Below are 26,159 nucleotides of genomic sequence, written 5' to 3'. Positions count from 1 at the left end.
CTCTTGCTGTCTCAGGGATAGCAGAGATGAAGGACGTGGAAGAGGTAGAGTGGGAGAAAGTAAAGTAAGGCACATGTGGTGTAACTTTTATTGAAAAAAATCCATGTAGCAGTGAGCCTACGCCATTTGAAATCACCTTGTATAACTGAGCTTCTATAAAATATGTGTTAAGAGGGTTTTGATGGAGAAAAAGAATGTATTAGTCTTAAAAGACATTAAGAATTTTACAGTGCAGGGAAGAAAAGTGAGATAATGTGACAGAGTAGAGAGCATAATATATGGAACTTGGTATAACAAAGGGTTAAATAATTTGGAAATGAATAGTCTATTCAAGAAAAGGAGGAGGGATGGGGACTGTGAGTAGGAAAAGGATAAAGTTAGATCCGTATCTTATACTAAATATGTAAAGTCATAAATTTGAAAAGCTTAATATTAAAATTTTTAGTGAAAATTATCACAGAATAATTTTAATATATCTTTTTATCAAGATAAGGAAGTATTTAAGACATAAAAAGCACAAAATATAATAGAAAATATTTCATTAAGTTCATTAATATTAAAATTCCCTATATAACCGAAGATCCCGAAAACAAAGTTAAAAGACAAACCACAGATGTGGATGAAATATTTTTAAAGATTGACTCACAAAGGAAAAGTATTTATGGGTGATATAGTTTGGCTGTGTCCCTACCCAAATCTCATCTTGAATTGTATCTCCCATAATTCCCACATGTCATGGGAGGGACTTGGTAGGAGGTAATTGAATCATAGGGGCAGGTCTTTCCCATGCTGTTCTCATGATAGTGAATAAGTCTCATGCGATCTGATGGTTTTGTAAAGTAGGGGTCCCCTGCTCATGCTCTCTTTGCCTGCAGCCATGTAAGACATGACTTTGCTCCTCATTTACCTTCCACCATGATTGTGAGGCCCCCCTAGCCATGTGGCACTGTGAATCTAGTAAACTTCTTTTCCTTTATAAATTACCCAGTCCCAGGTACGTCTTTATTTGCCATGTAAGCATGAACTGTTACAGTAGGAATTCCCACAATTGTGCAAAGACCACAAGCAAGCAAACCACAGAAGACAAAATCAGGAATGCTCATACGAATACAATGAAAGGTATTTGTATTTATATTTGATAAAACTAAGTGTTACAAAAAGGTGGAAATGGGACACTTTCCTACAGTATCAGTAGAGTTTAAATTGCAATAACTATTTTAAAGAACAAGAAGGTAATAGCTAGATTTGCAAATCTGTATCTCAATGACTCCACTTCTCTCTGTCTCTCTCTCTCACACACACACGCACATACAAACGAGTTCTAGCTCATGTTCATGTGAAAATATAGAGAATAATATTGCCCATTTTAAAAGGAATGTATGGTGTATAACATGATGTTTTGATATATGTGTACATTGTGAAATGACTAAGTCACACCAATTGACATATGTATTACCTCACATACTTATATTTTTTTGTTGTAAGAACACTTAAAGCTAATCTCTTAGTAATTTTCAATAATATAATATTAACTATGGTCACCGTGTTGTACAATGGCTCTCTTGTTCCTTAAACTTATTCCTCATATGTAATTGAAATTTTGTCTTTTGACCAACATCTCAGTTTGCCTTCCCCTCTCTTCTCCATCCTCCCGAAACTCTGGTAATAACCGTTTTACTCTGCTTCTCTGAGTTTTCCAATTTTAGGTTCCATACATAAGTGACATTATGAGGTATTTATCTTTCTGTGCTTGGCTTATTTCATTGAACACATTGTTTTCCAGGTTCATCCACATTGTTGCAAATGACAGGATTTTCTTTTTTCTAAGGCTGTATAGTATTCCATTTTTATAAATACCACACTTTAAAAATTCATTCTTTTTTTGTGATAGACACTTAGGTTGATTCCATATCTTGGGTATTATAGATAATACTACAATAAGCATGGGTGTGCAGATATTATTTTGAGATAGTGACTTCATTTCCTTTGCATGTAGACATAGCAGTGAGATTGCTGGATCATATGGTAGTTCTATTTTTGGTGTTTTGGGAGATCTCTATGCTGTTTTCCATAGTGGCTATATTAATTTACATTTCCATCAACAATGTACATGGTTTCCCTTTTCTCCACATCCTGACCAGAACTTGGCATCTTTTATCTTTTTTATTGTAGACATTCTAACAGGTCTGAGGTGGTTTTAATTTGCTTTTTTCTCATCATTAGTGATGTTGAATTTTTTTTCATATACCTGTTGGCCATTTCTATGTCTTCTTTTGTGAAATATTTAATCAGATTCTTTGTCCATTTTTTAATCAGATTATTTTCTTGCTGTTCAGAGTAGCAGGAGATCCTTATGTATTTTTTATATTAACCCCTTATCAGTTGTATAGTTTGCAAATATTTTCTTGAATACTGTCGATTGTTTCTTCTACCAGCATTTTTTCATAGTAAAAAGTTACAAACAATATATAGGTAATAGGGCAATGGAGATGTCATATAATTGAATACTATGGAGAAGTTAAAATAAATAAACTAGAAGTGGCCGGGTGCAGTGGCTCACACCTGTAATCCCAGCACTTTGGGAGGCTGAGGCAGGCAGATCACGAGGTCAAGAGATCCAGACCATCCTGGTCAACATGGTGAAACCCAGTCTCTACTAAAAATACAGAAATTAGCTGGGCGTGGTGGAAGGCACTTGTAGTCTCAGCTACTGGGGAGGCTAAGGCAGGAGGATCTCACCTGAACCCGGGAGATGGTAGTTGCAGTGAGCCAAGATTGTGCCACTGCACTCCAGCCTGGTGACAGAGTGAGACTCTGTCTCCAAAAAATAAAAATTAAAAAAAAATAAACTAGGGGTACAAATTTCAAAATGAAAACCTCAAGAATAATAATGCTTAACAGAAAAACAAGTTGCAGAACAATACCCATGGTATATTATAATTAAAGTACACTTGAAATAGGTATATATTAAATAACTATAAATAACTATAATATGTAGTAAACAGTGATACAAACATGTCTGTATTGATTTGCATGAAAAACAATAACTTCAGGTGTTGCCTACCCCTTGCTGAAATGGGAAGGAGAATGGGATGGATGATGGCTTTTGTGTGCATCTTTTAAATTGTACTCTTAGAAAACAGTATAAACCAGAAGTAAACATGGCAAGATGTTAACATTTGCCAAATCTGTTTGGTGGGTACCAGACTGTCCGCTACTTTTTATTCTTTGCATTTTTGTCTAAAATATTTTATAATGAAAATAAACCTCTAATGGAAACTGAGTTTTATGTTATCTGCTTATAAACCTCTTATTACGTTGCTATCTTACAAATGCTGTTATTATCTGGTTCCAATATAATTTTTTAAACTGCAGGTCCAAGGTCCCAGTCCTTAAGATGTTTTTCTAAGATCTTGTTGTTCTTGTATTTAGATGCCAAATTTGGGGAAGAGAGCTGTAATTTGTAAGTGTTTATTGAACAGTGTTTTCAATGAGTTCAGGTATCATGGCCATTTCCTAGGCAGGGCTGCAGAGCCTGTCTTTTTGGGGCAGGCTTAAGGCAGGAGAAACTTGACTGTAAAAAATCGGGGATATTGGAATTCATACCAGTTAAAGATGTTGATAGCCACCAGACTCTTTTAGACTTCTATAGGGTTTGAGCATAACTACTTTCCCAGAAACAAATACCATCCACTGCAAAATTTAAAAATATACAGGGTCTGCCATTCCTGTCCTTAATAGCAAGTCACATGTTTCCATTGGCATTCTTCAATTTGATGTTTGGTTTTGGTTTGTTTTCACTTTTCCCCAATCATTCTTGATTCATTCTTTCTTTCTTTAGTCAAAATCCAGTTGGCATTAGGGCTTAAAATTTTGTAGTTGTGTAATCCTGAAATTTTTCATAGCTTGAATACTTGGAAATTGCATATTTTGCTCTGGTTATTTAACTTTTTGTTATGTACCTTTAAGTAATATTTACTTTTTCAAACCTTTTTCAATTTATTTCTAACAAAAATAACAAAACAATAAGTATACCTTTCTGAGACTACCAAATGTGAAAGGAAGCAAAACTTTGTTTTATTTACCTATAAAGTTTTTTGTCCACTTAAAATATTTATATATGATAGTTCATTCACTTAAGGTGATTCACCTCATTGAGTAATTTAGCAAATTCATGATTCATTTATCTTTCTTATATTGCATAAATACAATGATAGATATGTGCAGGTATTAAAAATGCCATTTCAATTTACTTTACTGGCTTACAGTGGATTTCAATGCCTCCCCAAACAAATATGTATACCTTTCCAGTGACACGAATCTTTACTGTGTTTCTCATTATAGGACGTAGTTTAAAAATGTATCTGTAATATTGTTCAATTCCCACCTATGAGTGAGAACATGTGGTGGGCCTGTCGTGGGGTGGGGGGAGGGGGGAGGGATAGCATTAGGAGATATACCTAATGTAAATGACCAGTTAATGGGTGCAGCAAACCAACATGGCACATGTATACATATGTAACAAACCTGCAAGTTGTGCACATGTACCCTAGAACTTAAAGTATAAAAAAATTATATATCTGTGACATGATGAATTGTCTTTTTGATATTTAGAACATTAAAATATATTTTATTAAAGTTGTCATACTTTAATTTCCATGGCATCACAATGTTTCTCCTGTTTTGATCCCTCATATTTAGAGTATTGGTTTTGCGATACGGACAGGCTATGAATTCTTGCTGGCAATAAAACTGAAGTTTTTAAGTCAATATTCAAATTTCAAGACTCTTCAAGTCATTATGACATAACTTTTCTTTATTCGTAATTTTGTGTGGTGATAGACTTAATTTAATTTAATTTCTGGACCTGGCAGAAAGACAGCAGGGAAACTTGTGCCGTGAGTTACCCTGTGAAGATAACAAATGGCTCATTAAGTATAGCATATTTAATTATAGAATCATAGAATGGAAGAGATTTTTGAGGGCTTCTAGTTTAACCTTTCTTCCATTTCAGAAACTTTTGTCAATATGCCAGATGGATAGTTATTTAGCCTCTGATTAAAGTTGTGCAGTGTTGAAGATTCCACAGCTTTTCAGGGAAAACCCATTACATTTGGGACCTGAAGAATTGTTAGAAAATTCTTGCTCACATCTATCTAGCACATGCTCGTTTAAAATTCTATTTGCCCCTGTTACACAGCACAGTATACATTAGCTTATCCTTCTACTTGACAGTCTTTCAGATATTTTAGTCTGCTGTTATGCATTTTTAAATAATCTGTTCTCCAAATTAAGTAGAGATGATTTAATATTCCAAGTTAAGTATTAAAATCAGCTTGTGAAAATAATGTATATGATTAAATAATGATGAAATAGAAATAGAATCATAAGAAAAATTATTATAAAATCAGACCAGCAAAGGGAAGGCCATAAACTGAAAATGCAGAGTCATGGTGGTTTTTAAGGTTGATCTTTAATTTGGACTCTGTACTTCCTAGTAATCAAAGTGAAAAAAAGTGATATGGTTTCCTCCGCCTGGGAGGCAGAGGTTGCAGTGAGCCGAGATTGTGCCACTGCACTCCAGCCTGGGTGACAGAACAAAACTCCATCTCAAGAAGATTGTCAGTGTAACCAAAGGCTTTTCCTTGACATAAGTTCGGGAGGAATATATTGTATGGTAATTCATATATAGCTCAGAGTACTTTAATGACCAATGTCCTCAATCAATATGCCTTTGGTGAAGTTGTTGTCATTATTCCTGTGGTATTTGTAGAACTTTCAGCCTCTGACATGTTTAGGGGAAAAAACTGGACGATGTCATTCATTTCCATATATGTTAGAAAAACTGGTGAGTGGAGCACTCATTTAATGAGTCTTGGCAGGCTGTCTGATATGTCTCACTCTTTTTTTTCATATATGTGCTGCCAAAACGAGCATGGTGTGTATCACAATGTAAGCGGCGAAGATGTTGCAATTCCCCAGGAAAAGCCATGTCAGGAAATGGTCTTGGTCATCTTTGAAAGACTCGCTAGCGAGTTATCAACTAGTGAGTTGTCTTTCCTTTTTAAACAAGTGGTAATAATAGAATTCCTGCCGCTGGCCACAGGTTATATATCTTCATTAGACAGCACTGAATACATGTTGTACTTCAGATGCCTCAATGCTTTCATAAGGATTAAAGTGCTAATTCCAAAGCCTCATTCCAGTTCTATCAAATTATAAATTATTTTTTCTCAGTTTATTTTTATCCCAACTATAACGTCATAAAAATAAAATAAAAATGGAATGACACAAACGGTGGCTCACGCCTGTAATCCCAGCACTTTGGGAGGCCAAGGCAGGCGGATCATGAGGTCAGGAGATCAAGACCATCCTGGCCAACATGGTGAAACCCCATCTCTACTAAAAATACAAAAATTAGATGGGCGTGGCAGTGCGCGCCTGTAGTCCCAGCTACTCGGGAGGCTGAGGCAAGAGAATTGCTTGAACCTGGGAGGCGGAGGTTGCAGTGAGCTGAGATTGTGCCACTACACTCCAACCTGGGTGACAGAGTGAGGCTCTATCTCAAAAAAAGAAAAAAAAATTGTTCGAAAGTGACAAAAGTAACTTTAAAGGTACTGGTTAAGGCAAAAGTCATCATTTCTGCATCAATATATTTATTAGAGTATTTTTAGTTATAACATAGCAGGTTTTGATTGATAGATAATACAATCATTTAACACAACTTGACTGTGTGTCACTAGTTATTGCTACTAATAGGCATTATTTCTAAAGGTAAATTATATTCTCTATAACAATAGCTGTTTATTAGGTACCTATTTAAGCTATACTGCCTCTTGTGTTCTCTAGTCTTAGAAATACTAAAATGAGGCTGGGCATGGTCACTCACGCCTGTAATCCCAGCACTTTGGGAGGCTGAGGTGAGCGGATTGCAAGGTCAAGAGTTCAAGACCAGCCTGGCCAACATGGTGAAACCCAATCTCTAACTAAAAATACAAAAATTAGCCGACGTGGTGGTGCGTGCCTGCAATCCCAACTACTTGGGAGGCTGAGGCAGGAGAATCACTTGAACCCAGGGGGTGGAGGTGGCAGTGAGCCGAGGTCACACCATTGCACTCCATCCTGGGCGACAGAGTGAGACTCTGTCTCAAAAAAAAAGAAAAGAAAAGAAATACTAAAATGAAAAACATTTGGTAGAAAACCCTGTTTGGTCTAAAGAGTATCGGAGATCTCAAAATAGCATTGCATAAAATAGAACAAAAAGATAAGATACTCTCAACAGCGAAATATAACTATATAAAGAATATGAAATAACAAATTACTTCACTGCCTTTATTGTTGAAGAAAATGTAAATAATTCATTAGAAATAACTACACTAATTAGAAATTCAGTTTGAGGTTTACAAGTAGACATTGCCATTCTCCTGTCTGTATTCACATAGCTGGCATAAACTCATGCAAAAGGAATGATGTGAAAACTTCATGGTTAATGCCTCAATAGAGACAAATTAGGACATTTAGCCACCAAAGGAAATTGTTTCCTTTGAATTATCTAGGTTGACTCTAATTTTTAGCTGTCTCCTTTCATCTGGTCTTTACACAAGCCTTTTCTTCAGGCTAAAGATAATGAGCCCTGACTGTGTTTTTCAATATCTTTGCATAAAAAATTAAACAAGTGCTGAAAGACACTTTCTCATGTTTGCAGTGTTTAGTGTTATGTATCTGATACTTAGTTTTGCAAGTGGAAATATATTCATGTGGGTACATTTATAAATTTTAGCTAGTCAAACAGTTGTAAAATACTACAACTGCATAATATGAATTACTCATGCTAATGTTAAGTAATAACAGGATAGATTCTGTAGCCATTTTCTGTCACAGGAAGCTTTGCAGATGCTGTTCAAGAAGAAATCTGGAGATCAGAGGTTGGAAGGGAGAGTCAAACATTGCGGGAGTGTTTCTGATTATGAAGTCCCTAGCGTGGAGGGGTAAACAGGTAGGCTATGGGCAGAGTTCTAAATTCTCTACATTGGCTTCTGCCCTTCTGGGATTCCTGCTGTGAAGAGAATATATGCCCTGAGGACCCAAAGTGGGGTCCCCCAGGTACTGATGTCTTGGAAGCTTTGTGATGAGATGTCTGAACATCTTGGTGCAATGCACAGATGCTAGGAGGTGAAACACAGTTAGAAATGTGCAGTTTTTATATCTGGCAAAAAAAAATTAAGTGGTGTGAAAATGACATCTCAAGAGAAATACAAGGCTTTGGGTTTTGATACATAAGAAAGGAAAATGGAATGAATTCACTTTACAATATGTCTTTTAAAAGTTTTATTTACTTCTCCTAGTGTCCTTTGCTTCAAATAATGAATGCTGTGAACAGGCAGTGAATTAGATGCTTTTAAGAAGAAACAGATAGTGCACAAGAGCACAATCAAAGCTGTGATAGGTAAGTTTAGATCTGTCTAGTGCTCTTGGTTTATTGGTCTTTTACGGACTGCCTGGAAAGTACCAAAGGAAAGATAGTTTTGGGCTATAGGCAGTTGAAGTGCTATAGTGAGATCACTTATTAATCTTTAAACAGTACTGTCTGCTATTGCGTGTGTGTTTTAGAGTCCAATTTATCTTACTTTATTCTGCTGGTATAGGATATAAGGTCACATTCATAAATACAATCAAACGGTACCATAACAAAAGGTGAAGAAAAGCCACTAGGAGTACTAAATCTTTGGCCAATTGCATAACTGTAAATTAAACCGAAGTCCATTATTTAGCTAATAAACTCTGTGTGTTTGTGTGTGTGTGTGTAAGTCTGTGTGCTTGTGTGGTGTTATGCTATCCTGCATGAGAAATATTATCACAGGATAGCAAGCCCTTCCTTGTATGATCTGAAAACAATATACGGAAAAGTCATTAGTCTGATTATGGGTAAGAGCAAATTTTCTTTGCTTTAATTTTTTTCTGGTTCATTAAAATGTCATTGTGAAGAAATGTAGGTTTCTAGCCAGGTTTTACCATCTATGTTATTATGCTACGTTATCTCAAGTTTTTTCATATTCTGAAGGAAAGAACAAAGCAATTGGAACTCAATATTAGATGCATAGACTACTTGGGCAAGTATTCGAGGTATACATATAGAATTTATGTGTGTGTACCTGTGTATATTTGTGAGTAATTGTGCATCTAGTGTGGGGAGACAGGATGGAATACTATTCTAATTTTTCTGTATATTTGTTTTCTTTCCAGTGACATGGAACTTCTAGAAAGGAGTGTGAGAGAAGAGCACTCAGGTTTGAAAGAAATGCTTAGCAGATGTGTCTGTATATGGCAAGTGAAGAACTTACCAAAGGGGTGTAAAAGCAAAATGCTACTAACCTTATTGGATGTGAATAATTCAGTTATTAAGGCATTCCCCCACACAGTAAAGAATGTACTACCTATATTTAATGACATCATCATTTATTTGCAATCATTTATTGAGAGATCTGTTTAGTGTTAAGTTTAGCAATATACATGGTGTGAGAGGTCATGAGATGCAAAGTCCAAGGAAATCAAATTATATACAGATTACTAAATATTTCTATTCACATTTAGAGATGATGCCATCAGATATATCTATGGGAAACAAATGCTTACATATTTAAGTGTAATAAATGAGGGAGAAATGTGAAGAAGTGTCAGCTTTCATATCCAAGCCATTAATATACTACAGGAAATCACGTGAAATGAAGTGAAGGTACCAATACATGACATTAGTAACTTTTTCAATTCCTTGCGAAGTTAGTACCATTCACTACAGCCTTTAAGTGGAAATCACACCAGATTTTAGAAACCATATTGCTAAATTTTTCTCCAGCATGAGAACATGGGACATAAGCATGAATTTCTTTTCTCAGTATTTAGAAATACCACACAATTCCAACTTTACAATTATACATATCTTTAAAGAGAAAAGTAGAAATTTGGTAGTTTCATGGTAAACTACTGCTGTCTATTTTATGCTCCTACTGTGCATATTTCATCTCCATGCAGTACAGAGCAAAATTTTCAGCTATTTGGCTGCCAAATCACACTGTGGCTCTAGGTACACTGTGAAATAATAGACTCAGTATTTCCAGCAGCAGAGACCTGAAAGAAAGTCGTAAACAGAACCATGCCCTTTAGATTGAAATCATCAATCCTGTGAGTGTATAGGTCCTCTCTGTAACTGACTAGCTTTTAATGATATTTAGCTGTCATGAAAAGCGAATACAGTTTATGTTAACAATGTTATATGAATAACTGTTTCAGCTAATGATCCATTCATTTTTCCCATTAGTACAAGTTAGTGTGGATGGTCTGATTTTATTTAATCTTCCTTAATGAAACTCAGCTTATGGTTGCAAGAAACCTTTTAAAAACTAGTGTCTGGTTACTTATCTCCTGAATTTTGGCATTATTACTGATCACTTACAAAACATTTTAACTCTAGTATCCTTTACCAATTAAAAATAACGATAGCATCTATCAATTATAAATTGTGCATTGGATTTCCACAATGGCATGTTTAAAAATGTACTTATATATTGGTACATTTGTTCATAATTCATAGATTATACTCCTAACTTTGCACATACTGAAGATGTACTGTTTATTTCGCAACTAAGTTTTTTAGCTGAAAGTCCATTTTTAGCTGTTTAGAGATATAATGCCATATGTTGCTTTCTGCAGTATAACAATGTGAATCACCTTCGTAATGAAGTCTGGACTTCTTCCAAAAAGGAAAGTGATATAATCCTTCTGGTGAACTGTGAAATCCTACATTCGCACAGTGTCTTACCCAGCAGGAAATGAGCATTCCTCATGGAGAGATTTCATTAGAGGTCTGAGGGAAAGGGATATATTGGGAGATTCAATGCCAACTTCAGCAGCAAGTTAATTACTAGCTCTAAAATATTTCTGCAGTGTTTTTGTTGTTGTTGTTGTTGTTTTGTTTTTGTTTTTTGGCTGGGGGAAAAATTTTCTAGTCACATACCCCAAAGCAATTCATTCTTTACATTCCCTTGTTCTCAGTATTGACATGCTTTTGTCGGCTTCTGTAAACATTCCTTGAAGATTAAGTGGTGGCGTTGGCAGCATCTGTTTAATTATACAAATCAGTAGTGCAAGTGACTTACTTGTGGTCACCATGATTTTCATCACTTATCCTGTAATGATGGGAAAATTTGTGAACGTAAAAAAAATTAGCTGTTTTAAAAAAGTCATATGTAATATGTCTTATACCTTTACATTTGTGAGACTGTTTTTGTGGGATAGTAATTTTTAAAATGTTTTCTGTAAAAAAATGGGAATAGGGTTGTGAATTATATCACAGTGCTTATCTAGATATTGCATATGTAGTAGAAATAATAAGGCGTTGGTTTTGGATTTAAATGAACAAATAACTAATAATGTAAAACAAAAAGAAGCCACACACCTTTCATAGTGCAGGAGGCAGATTATCGATGGTATCACAGTAACCATGCAACGATGATGTTCCAGGGAATTTTTACCGGTATCCCTGTGTGTCCGGAATTGGTGGGTTCTTGGTCTCACTGACTTCAAGAATGAAGCCGCAGACCCTCGCGGTGAGTGTTACAGCTCTTAAGGTGTTGCGTCTAGGGTTGTTCGTTCCTTCTGTTGTTCGGATGTGTTCGGAGTTTCTTCCTTCTGGTGGGTTCGTGGTCTTGCTGGCTCAGGAGTGAAGCTGCAGACCTTCGCGGTGAGTGTTACAGCTCATAAAAGCAGTGTGCACCCAAGGAGTGAGCAGTAGCAAGATTTATTGCAAAGAGCGAAAGAACAAAGCTTCCACAGTGTGGAAGGGGACCCCAGCGGGTTGCCACTGCTGGCTCAAGCAGCCTGCTTTTATTCTGTTATCTGGCCCCACCCACGTCCTGCTGATTGGTAGAGTCGAGTGGTCTGTTTTGACAGGGCGCTGATTGGTGCGTTTACAATCCCTGAGCTAGACATAAAGGTTCTCCACGTCCCCATCAGATTAGTTAGATACAGAGTATCTACACAAAGGTTCTCCAAGGCCCCACCAGAGTAGCTAGACACAGAGCGTCAATTGGTGCATTTACAAACCCTGAGCTAGACACAGGGTGCTGACTGGTGTGTTTACAAACCTTGAGCTAGATACAGAGTGCCGATTGGTGTATTTACAATTCCTGAGCTAGACATAAAGGTTCACCAAGGCCCCACCAGAGCAGCTAGATACAGAGTGTCGATTGGTGCATTCACAGACCCTGAGCTAGACACAGGGTGCTGATAGGTGTGTTTACAAACCTTGAGCTAGATACACAGTGCTGACTGGTGTATTTACAATCCCTGAGCTAGACATAAAGGTTCTCCAAGGCCCCACCAGACTCAGGAGCCCAGCTGGCTTCACCCAGTGGATCCCGCACCAGGGCTGCAGGTGGAGCTGCCTGCCAGTCCGTGCCATGCGCTTGCACTCCTCAGCCCTTGGGTGATTGATGGGACTGGGCGCTGTGGAGCAGGAGGTGGCGCTCGTCGGGTAGGCTTGGGCTGCACAAGAACCCACAGAGGCGGGGAAGGCTCAGGCAAGGCGGACTGCAGTCCCTGGGCCTGCCCTGCGTGAAGGCAGCTAAGGCCCAGCGAGAAATCATGCGCAGCGCCGGTGGGCCAGCACTGCTGGGGGACCCAGTACACCCTCCGCAGCTGCTGGCCCGGGTGCTAAGTCCCTCATTGCCCGGGGCCAGCAGGGCCAGCCGGCTGCTCCAAGTGCGGGCCGCCAAGCTCACGCCTACCGGGAACTCCAGCTGGCCCGCAAGCACCGCATGCAGCCCCTGTTCCTGCTGGCGCCTCTCCCTCCACACCTCCCTGCAAGCTGAGGGAGCTGGCTTTGGCCTTGGCCAGCCCAGAAGGGGGCTCCCACAGTGCAGCGGTGGGCTGAAGGGCTCCTGAAGTGCCGCCAAAGTGGGAGCCCAGGCAGAGGAGGCGCCAAGTGCGAGCGAGGGCTGTGAGGACTGCCAGCACGCTGTCACCTCTCACCTGGACACCAGTGTTTTCAGAAAAATGATGATAACTCTCCTTTGGTATGTTTTCTTTCAAACTTTGATCACAGTGTTGAGCAGTAACTAATAAATATGGGTCTAAAGCTTCTCATGGTTTTTTGAGGACTATAGACTGTGGTAATGAAAGATTACTAATCCCTCCGTGAATTATATATGTTGAGTAGTGAATATATTTATTTATTATTTTCTCTTCTGTTTTTTTGATACCATTCACTTTTATATCATGTTATATTTGTGTAGAACTTCATTGCTGACAAGGTTGTTAACAAATGTTATTTTACCTTTAAAAACCCTCAGGTAACACTATGATTCCATATTTATTAAATAAATTATGTTTTCAGTTTTATACAACTTTCCTAAATCTGCATAATTTATAATACTAGAGAGAGCTACTGTTTCTTCCATGCTTACTTTTGTTTTCATATGTTATTTAACTCATAACGTTATAAGGCTATTATTTTTAGCAGAAGGGGCATGTGAATTACAGAGAAGTTAAATAACTTGAAATAGTCTCTTAACTGACCTGCCTTTCATTAATTCTTCTTTCCTCCAGTCTTGCTCAATAAAGAGTTGTTGAGTCACTTTTCTATAATGACACTGGAATGGCATCCCTTAGTTCATAATATACTTTCAGTGAACATCACTGATTGTTGATGCTGCCTGAAAATAGTACAAATTTCCTACCCTGGAGTTTAAGATTCAAGATAAAGTTATCCTAAACTACAATTAAAAGCTTATGCCAGATTTTCCAATACTCCAATATATCTAATTTGAACTCTTCACCATATATCTTCAAATTTTCCAACATGAATTTTTACTTATGCCAGTAACTTTATCTGAAAAAACTTTCTCAAATCTGCCTGTCAGCATTTGAACCTATTTCTAATACATGCTTCATGAAAGAGTTCTTAATCCATCAAGCAAATACGATAATTTCCTTGAATGAATTCCCATAGTGATTTGTACTTTCTCAACGGTGCTTTGCCGATTTCACCTCATCTTTTAATTTTTTTCTTCTCTTTTTTTGACATACAAAATGCTATGCATGATTCATGCTTGCAACTTGATGATTGAGAGATGAGTATATAACCATGAAGCCATCATCATCACAATTTATGCCACAAACTACCCATCACCTCCAAAAGTTTCTTCCCATTCTCTTATTATTATCATTTTCCAATAAAAACACTTAATATAAGATCTACCGACTTAGCAAAATTTTAAGTATACACTATTATATTGTTAACTATAGTCAGTGTATGTGTGTGTATATATATTATATATATATATATATATACACACACACACTATATCTGTATAGTACAGTAGACTTCTAGGATTTATATATCTTGTGTAACTGAAACTTTGTACCCTTGACTAAAATATCTTTATTTTTTTCTCCCCCAAGCCTCTGGAAACCACCATTCCAATGTTTTAGTTTTTGTCATTGAGAAATTTCAAATACCAAAAGCCTATAGTATCTTGTTAGGAAATGTAGGCATTTTTACTTCCTGGTCCATAATGTTAATATTCATATATTATCTAGATGTGGATCGAACATATATAGTCACATCAAGTATAATAGTATATCAACAATTGACAAATTTATGTTTTTTATTAAAGTCAGATAATAATGTATTTTTATGAAAGTATAGTTTGTAATTTGTCATCCTCCTTCACAGTAAAAATTTAACAAAAACACAATACAATAGGATTGAAGCGGAATTATTACTTTGCTTTTTGTTTAAAAGAATGTGATATCCTCCCATGTTGATCTTACATCGGCTTTGTTTTGTCGTTTTTGTTTTTTGCCAGTTTGAATTTATATAAAATCCAACCCCAGTGCTTTTTAAACAACAGTAAAATAGCTTAGAACAGAGAGTAAAGTGGAAAGCAGTTTTATTTGATAACTACTCTCCCCACAACACACACACACACACACACACACACAACACACACACACACACTAAGACTAACAGTGAACTGGTTTAAATTTATACATCATTGTCTTGCTCAGGGTCAGGTTCCAGCCCCAGCTGAGGGCCGAGGAGAGTGGGTAAACGTGGGGCAGGGAGCTGGAAGAACACTTGGGAGACAGCAGGTAAATGAAACATGGCTTTATTTAGCGACTCCTTCAGAGTGTCAGTGTTACATTTATACATCACACAAACAACAGTGGCTGAGAGCCTGGTAGTAAGCTTCCCTTTGTTGTGTCTTCCTGGCTATGATTATATAAGACAACGGGACTGTGTGCATGCACCACAGTCTCGCTGAGTCTTTCAGGCTGTTTACCTCGGCCTGTGTCTGCTGCCCTGGGCCTGCTTGGCTGCAGCACAGCCATGTTCTTTACGATCATTTGTTTAGGGAACTGCTCCTTGAGTTAGCTATCCTGTGTGAATGGAATTTATGACAGCCTGAAAAGTATGTCATGGTAGAGTTTAGGGTTCAATTTACTTTATGGGTACTATTGGGAAGCAGTAAATACATCAATATAACTTTCAAAGTTATACAGGTTATTTCCCTCTAGATCCTAGGTAAGTTTTCATCCGACTTTTGATACTGTATTGATATTCTGGGTGTGAAATAGCTGTAAGTTTTAAAATTAAAGATAAAAAGTCTGTCATAATTTAAAATGGCTGAATATCTGTATCATATGTTGGAATTTAATGGGATTGGATTTGAAACACTACACTTCTCTGAAGGCGTCTTTAGCTAATCATAGGCTCTGTATTGGGTGTCCGTGTGAAAAGCAATGTGGAATAAAGCCCACTTCATGGAGCTCTTCAGAGTTACCTATTTATTTAGGACAACTCTCTCTAGGTTGGTCCTCAAAGGGGAATGTAGGGGTGTTGGAAGTCCTGTAGCTGCTGCTTTGCAGATTCAATTTATAACTTAAACTACATTTTCTAGATTTATCACTTGTAAATCTTTATTTAAATGTCTTCTCACAAATTCTATTTGTAAATTTATTTTTTGTTGTATGAAGTAGTCTTGTTACCTTTAATAAAATATCATGATTTAATTACAGTTATCAGTATGTGACAATAATGCTTAAGCCTTCATCCTACTAGTGAAAAAGGAGGCTTCTGAAATGACACTTGATCAAATTAAAATTGTTCACTTGAATTTGAGTTCTTACGACTCAATATTCATATATTATAACTACTATAATGAAAGCAGATGACATTTGTTGAAACAACATAATAATTAGAGCTGATAGTACAAATTTAAACTGACCCATATGATAGAGATGCTACTTCTCCTTGTAGTTTGCTTTAATCCTTTCTGTAGACAGTGCATTGAAAAGCTCAACTCAGCCATGCAGTGCTGTCCACAGTGAGGGGGCGCTTTTCTCTCTGGCACTGCTAACAGCCCCGGAAGACAACCACAGCAGTTATCTGGAGTGAAAATCAGATTGTAAAATAAAATGAAGTGCACTTGTCATTAATACTTATTTATTTTATTTTATTTTATTTTTTTCCTTTTTTTTTAATTATACTTTAGGGTTTTAGGGTACATGTGCACAATGAGCAGGTTTGTTACATATGTATCCATGTGCCATGTTGATTTCCTGCACCCATTAACTCATCATTTAGCATTAGGTGTATCTCCTAATGCTGTCCCTCCCCCCTCCCCCCACCCCACAACAGTCCCCGGAGTGTGATGTTCCCCTTACTGTGTCCATGAGTTCTCATTGTTCAATTCCCACCTATGAGAGAGAACATGCGGTGTTTGGTTTTTTGTCCTTGCGATAGTTTACTGAGAATGATGTTTTCCAGTTTCATCCATGTCCCTACAAAGGACACAAACTCATCATTTTTTATGGCTGCATAGTATTCCATGGTGTATATGTGCCACATTTTCTTAATCCAGTCTATCGTTGTTGGACATTTGGGTTGGTTCCAACTCTTTGCTATTGTGAATAGTGCCGCAATAAACATACGTGTGCATGTGTCTTTATAGCAGCATGATTTATAGTCCTTTGGGTATATACCCAGTAATGGGATGGCTGGGTCAAATGGTATTTCTAGTTCGAGATCCCTGAGGAATCGCCACACTGACTTCCACAATGGTTGAACTAGTTTACAGTCCCACCAACAGTGTAAAAGTGTTCCTATTTCTCCACATCCTCTCCAGCACCTGTTGTTTCCTGATTTTTTAATGATGGCCATTCTTACTGGTGTGAGATGGTATCTCACTGTGGTTTTGATTTGCATTTCTCTGATGGCCAGTGATGATGAGCATTTCTTCATGTGTTTTCTGGCTGCATAAATGTCTTCTTTTGAGAAGTGTCTGTTCATATCCTCTACCCACTTTTTGATGGGGTTGTTTGTTTTTTTCTTGTAAATTTGTTTGAGTTCATTGTAGATTCTGGATATTAGCCCTTTGTCAGATGAGTAGGTTGCAAAAATTTTCTCCCATTCTGTAGGTTGCCTGTTCATTCTGATGATAGTTTCTTCTGCTGTGCAGAAGCTCTTTAGTTTAATGAGATCCCATTTGTCGATTTTGGCTTTTGTTGCCATTGCTTTTGGTGTTTTAGACATGAAGTCCTTGCCCACGCCTATGTCCTGAATGGTATTGCCTAGGTTTTCTTGTAGGATTTTAATGGTTTTAGGTCTAACATATAAGTCTTTAATCCGTCTTGAATTAATTTTTGTATAAGGTGTAAGGAAGGGATCCAGTTTCAGCTTTCTACATATGGCTAGCCAGTTTTCCCAGCACCATTTATTAAATAGGGAATCCTTTCCCCATTTCTTGTTTTTGTCAGGTTTGTCAAAGATCAGATAGTTGTAGCTATGCGGCATCATTTCTGAGGGCTCTGTTCTGTTCCATTGATCTATGTCTCTGTTGTGGTACCAGTACCATGCTGTTTTGGTTACTGTAGCCTTGTAGTATAGTTTAAAGTCAGGTAGCGTGATGCCTCCAGCTTTGTTCTTTTGGCTTAGGATTGACTTGGCGATGCGGGCTCTTTTTTGGTTCCATATGAACTTTAAAGTAGTTTTTTCCAATTCTGTGAAGAAAGTCATTGGTAGCTTGATGGGGATGGCATTGAATCTATAAATTACCTTGGGCAGTATGGCCATTTTCACGATATTGACTCTTCCAACCCATGAGCATGGAATGTTCTTCCATTTGTTTGTATCCTCTTTTATTTCATTGAGCAGTGGTTTGTAGTTCTCCTTGAAGAGGTCCTTCACATCCCTTGTAAGTTGGATTCCTAGGTATTTTATTCTCTTTGAAGCAATTGTGAATGGGAGTTCACTCATGATTTGGCTCTCTGTTTGTCTGTTATTGGTGTACAAGAATGCTTGTGATTTTTGTACATTAATTTTGTATCCTGAGACTTTGCTGAAGTTCCTAATCCTTAATAATATTCCTATAATAACTACAACAAAAAGGACTTTTCTAACATGGTCTTTCATGGTAGGCTTTAAACTCATGGGTGATGCCAAAGAGTAATTGTTAGCAAAAATTTATTTTTTAAAAGGAGACACAATACATTGGGTTCCTAAGCAAACAGTTTTGGCTTTACACAAAATAAAATTTAGAACGGATAAGAAAATTTATATTTATTTCTGCAGGATATCCTTCATAAATAGTATTTTTTTCATAGTTGGATATTGATAAAGGTTGAGGGGAAACGTTGGTTCATTCTGCATAATCTTAAAATACTGTTATTATTTGTTGCTGCTTAAATACAGTTACACATGCTTTGACAATAATCTTGACAAAGGTTATAGACACGTTAGGAAAATTATGGAATGTAATCAGCACATATATCTAAATAGAAGGACAAGGAATGATTTTAGGGCAACTCTAAAATCTTCTGCATAAAATTCATCTGGTTCTATTTGAGTACATGAAAAAGTGGACAACCTGTTCCAGAATATTTTGCCAGTGATTTCAGATATAACTCATATCTGGAAATGATTTTATCCCAGTTGGCTCCACTAATTGGCCATCATGATTATAGAAATGTTTTCTTGGTTCTATTTTTAATAAATGCAGAGCGACTTTATGGAAGCACATAACAAAAAGCTTATTCTAGATTAATGAACACTTTATTCAGCTTTATTGAGGTATAACTGACAGAAATTGTGTGTATTTAAGGAGTACAATGTGATGTTTAGAATATGTATACGTTGTGAATGATTTCCACTATCAAGCTAATTAACATATCCATTATCACATAGTTACCTTTTATGTGGTGAGAACACTGAAGATCTACTCACTTAACGTATTTCAAGTATATAATACAGTATTATTAACCATAATTACCATGCTGTACATTATATATGTAGAAAATACTGATCCTGCATAACTGAAAGCTTATACACTTTGGCCAACATCTCTGTTTCCTTTCTTTCAAAACCTTGGCAACCACCAGTCTACTCTCTGCTTCTAGGAGATTGACTTTTTTAGTTTCCACTTATAAGTGACATCATGGAGTATTTGTCTTTCTGTACCTGGCATATTTCACTTAGAATAAGTCATCATGTCGGATATAGTTGTTTATTGCTTTAACTTTCTTCTTAGAACTGCTTTTTCTCTATTTCATAAGTTTGGTATGTCGTGTTTCTATTTTCTTTTGTCTCAAGATTTTTTTTTAATTTCCCTTTTGATGTCTTCTTTAACCCATCAGTTATTCAGAAGCATGTTGCTTAATTTTCGTGTATTTATAACTTTGCCAATTTTCCTCCTGTCATTGATTTCGAATATCATACAATTGTGGTTAGAAAAGATACTTGGTATGATTTTAATCTTCTTAGGTTTATTTTGTGGTCTGACAATTCTATTCTGGAGAACATTCCGTGTGTACTTGAAAAGAATGTATATTTATTGCTTTCGGATGAAGCATTTTGTATGTGACTGTTAGCTCCATTTGGTCTATAGTGTTGCTTGAGTTCAGTGTTTTCTTGCTAAATTTCTGTCTGGATGATCTCTTTATTGTTACGAATGGGGTACTGAAATTCCTATACTATTATTTTATTACTGTCTATTTCTCCCTTCAGTTCTGTTAATACTTGCCTTACATATATAGGTGCTCCAACAGTGGGAGTACACCTATTTACAGCTGTTACATCTTCTTGATGAAATGACCCCCTTATGATTACATAATGACCTTCTTTGTCTCATGAGAGTTTTTGACTTAAAGTTTACCTTGGCTTCTATAAGTATAGACCCCGCCTGATCTCTTTTGGTTACCATGTAGATGGAATACTTTTTTTTAGTCCTTCACTTTCAATCCATGTGTGTTCTTCAAACTAATGTGAGTTTCTTATGGGCAGCACATGCTGAGTCTTGTGGTTTTTTTTTTTTTTTGAGACGGAGTCTCGCTCTGTCGCTCAGGCTGGAGTGCAGTGGCGTGATCTCGGCTCACTGCAAGCTCTGCATCCTGGGTTCACGCCATTCTCCTGCCTCAGCCTCCCAAGTAGCTAGGACTACAGGTGCCCGCCACCACGCCCAGCTAATTTTTTGTATTTTTAGTAGAGACGGGGTTTCACTGTGGTCTCGATCTGCTGACCTCGTGATCCACCTGCCTCAGCCTCCCAAAGTGCTGGGATTACAGGCGTGAGCCACCGTGCCCAGCCCTGAGTCTTGTTTTATATCAATTCAGCTATTATTTCTTTCCACTAGAGAATTTAATCCATTCGTATTTGTATTTAAAGTAATTATTGAGATGTAAAGACTTACTATGGCCATTTTGCTAATTGTTTTCTTACTGTTTTGAAGTTTTTTTGTTGTTGTTGTTCCTCTCTTTCTGTATTCCTTTGTAATTTGATGATTTTTTTTTAAATAGAGATATGCTTTGATTCTTTTTCTCTTTTGTTTATCTACTAGAAGTTTTATTCTTTGTGGTTATCATGAGGTTTACATGAAGTATCTTAGGGTTATAACATTTATTTTAAGCTGATAATAACTTAATGTTGATTGTGTACAAAACACTGCAGTTTAACTTATTCCACACATATTTTGTTATTGATGTCACAATCTATATCTTTTTACATTGTGCGTCTATAAACAAATTATTGTAGATATAGTTGTTTTTAATACTTTGGTCTTTTTACTTTTATGCTAGAGTTGAAATTGACTTATGCACCAATATTACAGTGTTAGTGTGTTCTGAATTTGACTATATTCGTTTCTTTACAGTGAGTTTTATACTTCATATGTTTTCCTACGTTTAGTTAGCATCCCTTCATTTCTACTTGAATAACTTCCTTTAACATTTTCTGTAGCACAAGTCTAGTGGTGATGAATTCCTTAAGCTTTTATTTGGGAATATCTGAATCTCTACTTCATTTCTGAAAAACAATTTTGGCACATATTGTATTCTTGGTTGGCAGCACTTTTTGCTTTCAGCACTTTGGCTATATTATACTAATATGTCTTAGCCTACCAAGTTTTGACTGCTAGTCCTGTGAGGGGTTCCCTTGTAAGTGATAATTCACTTTCTTTTGCTGCTTTCAAAATTCCTTATTTTTTTTCTTTTGAGACTTGATTATTATATTTTGGAGAACATCTCTTTGTGCTCGATCTGTTTGAATCTATTTGGGCAAACTGAATATTCATTTTCCTTTCCAGATTTGGAAAGTTTTCTGTCATTGTTTCTTTAAATAAGCGTTCTGCTTTTGTCTTGTTTTGCTCCTTCTTAAACTTTCATAATGCATATAATGCTTGTCTTAATTGTGTTTCCTAAGTCCTATAGGGTTTCTTCACTTTTTTCCTTATGTTTTCTATTTGATCCTCTGACTACATAATTTTAAATAGCCTGTGTTCAAGCTCACTGAGTCTTGTTTTCTGCTTGATTAAGTCTACTGTTGAATCAGTATTGAATTTTTTAGTTGAGTCTTTGTATTCTTCAGCTCCACAATTTTCATTTAATTCTTTCTTATGGTATCCATCTCATTGTTAAGCTTCACATTTTGTTTATGTGAACATAAACAAATTTTGATTTTATTTTAGTTGTCTGTCTTCTCTTATTGGTCATTATCTTCTTTAAGATAATCATTTGAAATTTTTTGTCAGGCAGTTCATAGGTCTCCATTTTCGTAGGGCTGGTTACTAGTGCTTTATTTCGTTTATTTAGTGGTGTCATGTTTCCATGATTATTCATGTCCTTTGTGGCCTTGTGTTGCACATTTGCCTAAGTAGACACATCTTCCAGTATTTACAGAATGGCCTTGGCAAGAAAAGCTCTCGTTAATCAGCCCTTCTGGAAGAACCAGGGCGGGCTTATTGACAGAATACTTGGGCAGGATGTCTAGTGCCTGGGTCAGTGAGTGGGTATGCTTAGTGCTTGTATTTGAAGCGATGATCCTGCTGCCTGAGTCCATTGGAATGATACTGGTGCTTGGATCTATGTTGGTGGGACTGGCACCTGGTTACACAGAAGCAAGCCTGAAGCTTCAGTCCATGGGTATGGGCCTGGATCCTGGGTTCTTGGGAGCCAGCCTATAGACTAGGTCCATGAATATGAACCTGGTATCTGGTGCTGCAAGGGCTGGCCTGGAGCTTGATCTGGCATGGGATGGGCCCAAAGCTTAGGTCTGAAGGGGCAAACTGAAGTCTGGTGTCCTAAGGATGATCTGGTACTGGGTCAGGCTTAGAGCCTGGGACTGCAAAAACTGGCCTGGCATTGGCATCAGCCTGAGGCATGGGTCCTCAGGGGTAGGCTGGAACCTGGTCCTACAGGGGCCAGCCTGGAGCCTTGGGCCATGGAGCAAGACTTGCATTTAGTTGGGACTGAAGCCTAGAGCTGTGGGGGTTGAACTGGTGGCTGCAGCATGATAATCAGCTGGCTCCGGAATTCACTGGGATGGGCCTGGTACTTGGGCAAAATCCGGCCCTCAGTTTACTCGCCTTCCCCCACAAAAAGGGCATTTCTCTCTAAGTGGCATGGGCTTAGGGGTGGGGTGATGCCAACAATGTGAAACTATCCTTCCTACCTTCTTCAATGCATCTTTTCTTATTTCTGTGTTCCACTTGGGTGCTGTAATATCTCACTTGTATTCTTTAGCACTTGTGAAGTTATTTTTGCTTGTGATAGTTGTTCAAATTTGCTTCTGTGAGTCAATGAGTTCTGGAAACTCCTATTTCACCATTTTTCTAATATCACTCTCCTCCACTCTGCTGAATAAACACACACAAACATATATATATATACATTTATGAAAATTTATTAAAAATAATGATCAAATTTTAGAGTATTTGACCTAAGCCAGATTTAATTATCAAGGGAATCCTAGTATCTCAAACCTCATATCATGTGTAAATTTAAAAACATTTAGATTTCTATACTCAATTTCTGAATATATATGCAGTTTATAGTTTCAAATCATTAAGGTGAAAAAAATTCATAAATGGACGACAGACCCATTTCTGTTTTAGAGTACTCTAAAGAAGGTGTTCTAGCTGTCTATAATATTTCTGTTGATCCTGATATCTATAAGGTATGAATATGCAAGTTCTATCTGAGTATCAGTAATTGGGGGTGAAGATTAAGTTTGACCCAGAAAAGTTTCAACTCAAAGGAAACAAAACTACCAGTAAAAGCTAAAACAAATGTTTCATTTTATTCATAACATTTTTTTTTGACAAGTTGATTAAACAGGGCCAGGATTAGGGTGAGAAAAACTTTGAGCTTGAGGCACAAAATTTAAGGGAGTACTCATTCTCAGCTGCTAACAAGAAGACAAGGAGTATTCATGCGGTATATATCCAGGGTTTTTGCCTCAGGTATAGGCAATCAGTATTTCAGTGAAGGAGCCGGACACTCCATAGGTGAGCTTAGAAGACACAGCACAATGATGTATTTTAGTGCTATTTGCACAGATGGTGGAGGTGGCTTCCATGCTGATTTTTTAAATGGTGCAGTTAGCTGACATGAGCACCTAGGAATGTATGGAAAAGTCATTCCTTGTATAACTTTGAAGTGTGTTTTTTTGGTGATTTTACATTCTTCCTAACTGCTTATACAAAATATAAGCATTTTCATAGTATGCATGTATATAGATACCTCAAAAATTTAATTTTACAACAGGATGATTTGGATATTTTAATATTGTATATTTTAAACAAACTGAAAGCGAGAAGGAAATCGTTGTATTTTGTCCTTCCAGAGAAAGAGGAGCCAGGCACCTAAGTCCAGTATTTCCCCCATATTCCACTACGAAGAGCCATTCTATTACATAAAGGTACATGACTTGCACTTTTCTTTAGATTCTACATTTTGTGAGCTCATGCCCATATAATTATTTATACTTTCTCCAAGGTATCACCTGATAATTCAGATAATTGAAGGTTAATAATTAATGACCCTTCCTCTTCATTTGCTTCTAGATCAATTAAAAAAAAAAAACTAAAAAAGGAGCCTTATGGAAAAATACACAGCAAAATGGTTTCGAGACTAACACTCCAGCTCCAAACTAAAGGGAGCTTTCATGATACTTTTCCCATCTCAAATCTAAGAAGTCCAGAACTGTATAGCTAAGAGCCAGGAGGCAAACGTGAAGGACCTCACCCTTGCCTCAAACACCTTGAAGTAATTGGGTGAGTAATGGGTCTGGATTCCCAAAAACAGAGGTGAAAAAGAGAACATGCTTCATCTGCTGGCCATTAATTGAAAGCAAGCAGGGAAAGAGAGGGAAAGTGAGCAACCTGGGGCACACCGGACCAGCTATCTTCATGTTATGTTTACCTATAAATCCTAATCTATAGGGAACAGTAATTGAGAAGTGAAGAACAGAGAAAAAGCATTTCTTCTAATCCTCCTCTGAGAAGAGAGTAGTAGCACTAAATGTTTCTGTATGTTGTTCAAAGCAGTAACATGTGGGAAGGGAAAGTAGAGTTACGTCTATGCTGAGTCCTACATACTAGGGAAGCATTTTTAAATGTATCATCTCTTTTTATCCTAGCAAGAACCGTACAGTTGAAGAAATCTATATTCCCATTGTACAGATTCAGAACCTGAAGCTTAGAGAGGTATAGTAACTTGGTTCATGTCACAAGGTAAGTGTAGAGCAGAGCTTGGACCCAAACGTGTGCTTTGAAATACTACATGGCCTTTTATCACATACACTCATATGGCTCAGTTGGAATATTATTTTTTCTATGACACTTCCTTTATTCCTCTGATCAGATATAAATATTGTTCTACTCTCAGCATCTCCATATTTACTTAGTAGTATGTAGGTTTCAAGCCACTCTAGAATTTTTGTTTATTTATTTAGGTGCATTTGTTATCTCCTTTACTTGATTTTATGCTAGGTGGGAGAGTGGCTTATGTCTAAATCCTGTTGGTATACAACATAGGACCTCACAAAGATTTATTAAGTGACTTAAATTTTGCTTCTGAAAATGTCATAATTCCACTAGTTCTGAGTTTTAAAAAATGATGAAAATTTACTCGTAACTATAGAGAAAATTTCTGTTTCCTTTAAGATAAAATTGACATTTTGATGTTTTGGGCATCGTGTTCAGTTGTATGCAGAATTAATCTCCCAATATCAAGGTCTTTCATTCAATTGATTTTCTTTGGCAAAAAGGCCATTTGGCAAGAAATGTTCTTTTGAACCGTATAGCTCTTGAATTGATGCCATCGTGTTAAAATCCCTAACACTGTTTTGTACCATTTGAATTGGGATGTAAAAAGAAAGCTATTATTAACCTGCAACTCTTTTTCTCAGCTGGAATTCTGCCTAAGGTCTGACAGGCTTTATTTTAAGCACCAACTTCTTACTTGAGGAGTTTACATGCAAGCCCTGAGATTTTGAAAGCTAACCATCATGGTGTGTGCATGAAATCCCGAGTCTTTTCTACATCTGTTATCTGCTTGAAAATTCTGACCTGAAGGCACAAAGCATTTAAATTACAGACCATATGGAACATCTGGAAATTTCTCATTTCCGTTTGGTGGGCCATAACTAAAACCCATCTCTTCCTAGTTCATTACTTCACTCACTAATGATTAGTGCTACATCAGGTCTGTTTCAATTCTCCTTTCTGGTCCGATAGTTCTCTATGTCTTTAATTTCCTGCTGTCTTGAACTCTGCTTCACTTGCTCCCCTCCATCTCATTTACTATAATGATAAGACTCCCTCCACAAA

This window comes from Nomascus leucogenys, chromosome 1a (assembly GCF_006542625.1).
Source record: "Nomascus leucogenys isolate Asia chromosome 1a, Asia_NLE_v1, whole genome shotgun sequence".
Classification (NCBI taxonomy): Eukaryota; Metazoa; Chordata; class Mammalia; order Primates; family Hylobatidae; genus Nomascus; species Nomascus leucogenys.
The sequence above is the reverse complement of the archived record's forward strand: the minus strand, read 5'-3'. Positions refer to the sequence as shown.